Below are 7,783 nucleotides of genomic sequence, written 5' to 3' on the forward strand. Positions count from 1 at the left end.
TGGGAGTCCCTACCCCCGCCCCAAGGACTCCCCAGAGGAGGACCCCAGAGCCAGGATTCAGGGCTCAGGCAGGGCTGCAGAGTCCTAACCTGTGGGCTTTCGGGTCTTGCATAGGGAGCTTCAAGGGGGAAGGCCAGGACAGGTGTCCTGGCTGTTGCTGGTCACTAAATACAGCCCCCAGGGTCCAGCCAAGCTGGGCACACACTGTCCCATGTCACCCACTGCAGCTCCTTCTCAGCCCGGGGCAGCCAGGTGGCCACTGGCTACCTTACTGTATAGGCAATCGGAGGGGCTGCTTCCACCTCCTAGCTGTGACACTGCACAGCCTAGGGTGACAGAGGACATGACCAGGGTCTTGGGTCCTTCATCCTTGCCCACCATCCCCAGGAGGGAAGCTCAAGGGTTAGCTTCTTCCCCAAGGAGAACTGGGGTTCCCTGAGCCCCAGGCCAGAAGAGCCAGGCCCCTCTTCTCCCATGCTGACCCTCTGGCCCCTTGTACACAGGGCTACCCCTGCTGTGCACCTGGCTGTGGGGAGGTGCTCAGTGTAGCCTGCTGGTTTGCAGCCCGGGGCTCCATGGGTGACTAAATCCCACCCAGAGTCTGCCTTTCCCTTGTGTTCATCCATGGGGCCCCAATCAAGGGCAGCAAGCACTGCCTGAACACAGCCCCGCCCCACCTCGAGGTCCGGGATGGGCACCAAGTACAGGAGGGCGTGGGTGGCTGGACCTGAGGGTCACACATCCCAGGTGGGGCAGATTGGCTTGTATGAGATTCCGTACTTCTCAGAATAGCAAGCAACATAAAATGTAAGAATTTTGCATGTCTGGAATTTTCTGTTCCGCGTGGTTAGACTGTGGCTGAGCAACCAAAAGCTTAGAAATCAAAACCAGCCGCCAGTGTTCTGAAATGAATGAGTGACAGGGAGCACCAGGAGCACAGAGGTGGAGGGGACACCGGTCCTGCTGGGGACAGACGTCCAGTGCCGGCTGAGGCCCACAGGGGCCAGCGTGCGACTTCTAGAGCCTTTATTCCACTTCAATGGTATCTCCAGAGCCGCAGGGCACCCACTGCACGCTGAGCAGATCTGACCCCTGCCCTCCACAGACGGGCAGGCTGTTTACCACAGGGGCTGCAAACTGACCTGGCAGCAGCGAGTTTCGAGTTTTGAGGCCTGGACTCATTTTCCTCTCAGAAGGGAGAGGGCAAGAGACACCAGGCCCTGCACCGCCAACCTGGAGGGAGGAACAGCTCCGACTGTGCATTGTCCAGCGCCGCCCAAGGGAATGGAGGTCCGAGGTGGGGCGTGTCGGTGCCGAGAGGCAGAAATCCCGGAACACATCAGCAGCCGGGCCAGAAAACGTCATCTGATCAGGTGTGACCAGCTGCTTGGACGACCATGCCGGCCTTTTCCCCTGCAAGCAGCTTCACTCTGGGCTGCTCTGTGGGACAATGTTCTCCACCCAAGGCCCTGTGTTGTCTGTGACACAGGAGAGCAGAGGCCCAGGATGTCTTTCCTCAGCAGCCACTGTCACTGGGGATGGCAGAGGGGCTGCAGAGGAGGGCAGGGATGCTAGCAGCGTGGAAGGAAGGGGCCAGCTGAGGGCAAACATCCCAGGGGTCCAGAGGGGACAAACCCACCACAGCCGACCTCAAATAGGCCAGGGTCACCTCCCAGTGGTGGGAGCTGGAGGGCTCCTCCCCGGCAAAGCAGGGTCTTGAGTGAGCTGGATTTCCGGGCTAAGGTGTTGGTCAGGCTGCGTGCAGGCTGGCTTAGGAGGCCTGGGTGCCTTGGTTAGATGGGGGAAGGGAACAGACCCCCAGGTCTGCGTGGGGGTCTGACCGTAGGCTGGGCACCCATGAGGTCTGTGGCCAGGTTCCAGGGACACTCCAGTGCAGCACATCCCTGCCTTCCCAGCCCAGGTGCAAACACAGAGGCTGGGGACCCTGGGAATCAGCAGGCAAGTGGGTGTGGCTGGTGGCCACCCCCAGGTGAGTAAAAGCCTGCATAGGAGTCACATGAATCATTGGAGGCCAGGAGGGGAGGGCAGGTGGGGGTAGAGAGGGCTTGGAGGTCACACAGCCAGGGCCAGAAGCCTAGTCCAGCGAGCTGGAGGGGGTCCGAAGGAACTGCCACCAGGGTGACAGGGCAGGAATGGGCCGAGGGGGAGGCTCCCATGGGGCAGAGGAACGAGGCCACTGTGGACCCCCTCTCCCCATGAGTGTCTGCCATGGTCAGAGGTGGTGGCCTCCCAGAGAACAGGGACAGTCAGGTAGCAGGTAGGGGGGCTGGGTGAGGTTGTGGATGGTGGTAGGGAGGGTAGTGTTCCAGGTGGGCAGTGAGCTTGGGCACGGTGTGCCAGGTGAGTCTGGCTGGGGTGTGTGAGAGGGGTACGGTGAGTCCAAGATGGGGTTGGCTGGGGCTAAGGCGCCCCAGGAGCAAGTGACAAGGCATAGGCAAGGCCCCTCCCTGCTGGCCGTGTGGTGATATAGGGCTGGCCTGGAGCCACTCTGGGCTCCGGGATTGCACAATGTGGACTGGCAGGACAGGGTGCCAACCGCGCTGCCCACCAGCTCCTGCAGACTGGGCTGGGCTCAGGAGATGGGGGGCTCAGCCACAGCCATGTCCTCGAGTCCTCTGGCTACCTCTCAGGTCCTGCCCATCTGATGACTGGGACCAGAGCTCAGCCAAGTGCACATTATCACCACACCTGCCATGCACTGACCGACACACCCTCCTGCCTGCACACCGGTGCACACACAGGTGTCCTGGTGCACAACAGTCATGGAGGAGGAAGTGCAGAGAAAGAGAGCCTCAGCCCTGCAGGAGACACCAGGAAGGCTTCCTGGAGGAGGAGGTGTCCAGGAGCACACCCAGACCCTAATCACTGTGGGGTTTGGGAAGCAGAGGTGGAGGAGGCTGTCCTTCCAGACGGCGGAACGGGACAGCAAAGGGAGCAGGTGGGCCTGGTGGCCCCCATTCAGAGGGTGAGGAAACTGGGTCCATGGTGGTGTGCCCAAAGGAAAGCAGTCGCCTTGTGTCAGGAGGGGCTGAGGGCGCTCTGTCACACCAGGCTCTCGGGGAGGGCAACAGCTTCCTCTTCTGAGCAAGGCAGGATCACATTCCATCCGTCTTTTTTTAGGACAGAACCACAGAAGCGGGGAATGGAGAGGTCTCCCAGAAAGTGAGCCTCCCATCACTGGTGGTATGCAAGCAGAGGAGAGGAAGTCACGGGGCAGGTGTCAAGACTTGCCTCCGTGCCTGTGGAGGGGACTGGGCTGGAGGGCCTCGGACCCCTCCCCACGGCCCCCATGGGGGGTACATCCGGGTCCCCAGCACCCTCCTCGCTCTGAGGTTTTCCATTAGCAGGCAGGCCATATGCTTGCCAGCGGCTGAGTCGGGGTAATTTCCCAGCCCAGCGCAGGGAAGCAGCAGCTCCACCCGGCCACCTGCCTGCGCAGAGCGCCAGCTCGGCTCTTAGGCTCTTGTACATCAGCCGCAGGAGAGACAGCTAGGGCTGCCCCGCCCACCCGGCTGCGCTGCCACCGTCGCGGGGACATTTCCGCCCCCTCTCAAAGTCAGCAGAATATGATTTTATTGATTGGCGACGCCAGGCTTGTCGATTTCCTACAGGGGGTAAAGCATGCATTTTCCTGTCTCTTTCTTAAACAAGTTGTAAAATGGATCGTGCGTCTGAAAGAGCGACATAAAACACTGGCCAGCGCGAGCTTCGAGGATTCTGATGGCTTTATAAATCAGGGTGATGAGTTCGCTCCGAGAAGCTCCCTCTCCTGATCTGCATAGAAAATGGTTGACTTGAAAGCTGGGGGGCAAAGTCGGTCCGAACATCCCGAGGCCATCAGAGGCCACAGGGCGGTGACCCCGAAAGGGCCCAGGGGCCGAGGACGCAGCCCCCAGCTGGCGGAGCATTCGCACACCGGGAGAAGCCACAGGGCCTGGCGCTGGTTTCCCCAAACTTCGGTTCCGCCCCCCACAGACACCTGCCACTTCTGGGGCCACTGTGCTGTGCAATTTGGAAAGAGCCCTCCAACAGGTTCTGTGGCCTCACTTTAGTGACTATGTCCCTGACCCGGGCTTGCAGGGCAGCTGTATTTTTCCTGATACTGCAGGTGAATGTTACCTTCTCCTGTCTCCTGTGCTGCAAGGAACCTAGACTGCGCCCACTTCTGGGCCTCCAGGGTCTCCCCAGAAAAGGGAAGACTCTCCTCATCCCATTGGCCAGAGCCAGTCATGTGACCCCAGCGCAGAGCAGGGCAGCCTGGGAGATGTGGTTTTTGGGAAACAGCAGGAAGTTGGCGTGAGAGACTCAGTCTTTGCCGTCTTCTTCAAATAAAAGTTGTCTCTCTGTGGGCCTCTTGGGTCACACACAGGAGATGCTGGCTTCGGAGAGGCCCAGCATGCAAATGCCTCGACTTTCTGGGCTGGAGTCTGCATAACCCAAATGCAGAGGTTCTGGAGCTTTGCAGTGCTGTGAGGATGGGACAGGGAACCAGCTCCAGGGCAGAGCCACAGCCTTGCCTCAAGCGTGTGGCTCACAGTGGACTCTCTGCAGTCCTTCCGTACAGCTGAAGGACACTTTCAGTCAGCAGCCACGAGAAGGGCCATAGCTAGACACACGTCTATCCAGAGAGCACGGGACTTCCCTGGGGACAGGACTGTCACGGACTGCAGTGGTCCTTGAGCTGGAGGCCTTGACAAAGATCAGGCCAGTCCTCAGCAGAGGAAGGCTGGTGGCTGAGGTCCCCCCTGATCGATGTCCCAGGCCAGGAGTGCAACTGGAGCCCTCACAGCCGGGGGCCATTCCTTCCCCATGAGATTGGTGTCCCTGCCCTGTTCCCAGTCCTACCCGGCTCAGACTCTCCCAGAGCAGCTGGTCACGGGCGTGAGCCGACGGCTGGGAACACGAGGGTGGAACTGGCTGTCCCTGTAAACCTCCTAGCTCAGTGTCCAGGTCTTGAAGGGTGACAGGAACCTGTCAATTCGGGACCTATCACCCTTGTTTTGCCAAGCTTACCAACATGCTTGGTGCCAAGAAGGGAGTTGACACTTGGTTATCGAGTAACCAAGGGCACCATGTGCTGGTCACTTGCTGGCCATGTTACTTAGAGGCCTGAGTCAACAGGCCCAGGGGTTTTGGTATTCTCTGAACAGAGTCTTACTATGGAGCTCAGGCTGGCCTTGGCCCCTCAGAGACCATCCTGCCTCAGCCTGCTGAGTGCTGGGATTACAGGCCTGCAGACCCATCCCCGCTTCACAGTCACAATTTACACTCACAATTTTTCTTTACTAAAAGTAGCTCTTAAGTTCCCAACCATCCCAGAAGAAAACACGGTGGTGCTTCCAAGGAGCTTCAGGTCAGGGCCCAGGCACCAGCTGGTCCCACCCCCACCCCCCCGGCTCCGCCACGCTGCAGGGCCAGGCTGCAGCGACCTCAGCCTCATCTGCTACTGGCCGCCTCCCTGTCGCTGACCAGTCTGAGTTCACACCTGTTTTCGAGAGCACCCAAGGGTGCAGGGCTTTGGGCAGTGGAGCTGGAGAGCCAGGGTCCAGGGGTCCCAGACAGGGTGCCCAGCAGGCTGCTCCCACGGTCACAGGCCTGGCCGTGCGGCACTGCCCGTGGCGGCCGTGTTGGACAGTCTGGCTGCACCACTTACCTGCCCGATGATGGCGGGCGTAACCACCCATGTTAACGTGGAATTTATTCGATGCCCATAATTATCTGGTGCAGCGGCAAGGACAGCTCTGTGCTCTGGTTTGAGGGGCGGTGGCAGGTGTCCCCACCTCAGAGTGCAGCTGGGGCTGCCACTGTGGCCCAGCCGCTCCTCTCCTGGACCTCACACTGTGTCCAGTGGGCTGTGCCCAGGCAAGGTGGGGTGAAGGGGCCGAGGACAGGCGATGGGGGGAGCAGGGCCAGGGCTCACCCTTCAGATTATGGCGAGGTGGCAAGGGGGCCGCAAGGTGACAGCACACTGGATGAAGGCAGTTGGCTGCAGGGTCAGGCAGGCAGAGATCAGCGTCAGGGCCGGACCCGAATGACAGCGTCCACCTCCCGGAGACATTGTGTCCTCCCCCCTGGCATCCCACAGCGGAGGGATTCTGCGGATGAGAATAAATCAAGAATTTCAAACAGGGTCATTAGCCCAGCATGGTGGGGCACGCCTGTCATCCAGCACCAGGGACGGGGACGCTGAGGCTGGAAGATTCCCGCGCATGGGAGGCCGGCCTAGGCTACAAAGCAGAGACCCTGTCGCAAACACAAAATAAAAAAGCGATGGGGGGATTATCTGGGGTGACTGGGCCAGGCCCACGGACCCTTCTTGGGGGAGTTGAGCAGGGCAGACAGCAGGGTGACAGGCCTGGGGGTGGGGAGGTCTGCAGACTGCTTGCCCTGGATCCAGAGGCGGGCCACCTCAGAGGTGGGGTGAAGGAGGATGGGATTGCTCTCCGGGGAGGCTGAAGTGCCGGCTGCCATGGCTTGGGTTTGAGAGCGCGAGCTGGGTGGCCGCAGGGGTCACTGCCAGCGCACGGCGAGCCCCCTGAGCCACATGTGTCCAGCTGGCCGAAGGACACAGGCCAGCTGCCTGGGCACAGCTGGGCCCCCGCTCCCCAGGAAACGGATGATGGGACAGGGAAGGAAGGTGGCCCTGTCCAGGGGGAGGCACACTCCCAGTTTGGATGTGCTTTGGGCTTTGTGGAGCCAGAGCCACGCCCTCCTACAGGTGGGAGGGGAGTGGGAGGGCTGATTGGGGGATGGGTGGAGGGCACCTGGGGCCCAGCTGCAGAAGCTGGCTTGGGGGTCCCAGGGCTGGAGAGCAGGTGACAGGGCAGGTGGAGGGGGGCTGTTCCCCGGGGCCCTAGAGCCCCTGCCCTCTGCAACCTACACATCTGTTATCACAGGGCCCAGCTTCCTGCTAAGGTTGTGGGGGGCACTATGTCTCCAGCCCTGGCTGAGACAGGAAGGGGGGCCTCCGGGCTCAGACCCTGCCACAGGGAAGGTGAGTCAAGGACCACAGTGGGGGAGGGAAGAGGCCCAGCCATCACCCCAGGCGCCCTTGTCAGCCGGGGGGAGGGGGTGCGTGCCGGCTCCAGCAGGATCAATAGCAGGAGCTGATGCTGACCTTGTGTTTTCGCTTCTATTCCCTAGGGACTGAGGCTCCCAGGGGAGGGGGGTGGGGTGGGGGGTGGGGGTGAGACAGGGCCTTTGGGCCACCAGTGATTCAGTGACCTGCTTGGGGGTGGGACACCCGGCCCTGCCACAGCCAGAAGCTAGGCATCTCTACATCCCTGTCCAGCCCCAGGATGCAATTTCCTCACCGATCAGCCTCAAAGACACCTGGGGGAGGGGCCGCGACAAATTTAGAGCTGCTTGGGAGGTGCTGAGTCACGCAAGGCTGTTTGGAAAACAGAGAGCTAATTGCGTTACTGTCCAGGGGAGGAGGCAGCAGTGGAAAAAGCCACCTGAGGCTTGGCGTGGCTCAGGGGACACCGCAACCAGAAAGGCCCAAGGACACAGGCAGGTGGGGGGAGCGGGCACCCCTCCTGTTCTGGCCCCAAAAAGGAGCCTGTGCTGAGGGGGCCTCTGTCCCCAGCCTTGGGTCTGGAGGTGACCAGCCCGAGGACAGTGGTCCCTAAAGGGTGGGGCGGGGCATCCATGTTTACTACCTTTATAGCCTTTGCTAGGTCTCAGATCTACAGTGGCCCCATGGAGCACAGTGACATGTGAAGGCCACACGTTGGGCACAGGCCTGACCCCTGCCACCCGG

Source organism: Octodon degus, unplaced genomic scaffold, assembly GCF_000260255.1.
Source record: "Octodon degus isolate 3935 unplaced genomic scaffold, OctDeg1.0 scaffold00123, whole genome shotgun sequence".
Taxonomy (NCBI): Eukaryota; Metazoa; Chordata; class Mammalia; order Rodentia; family Octodontidae; genus Octodon; species Octodon degus.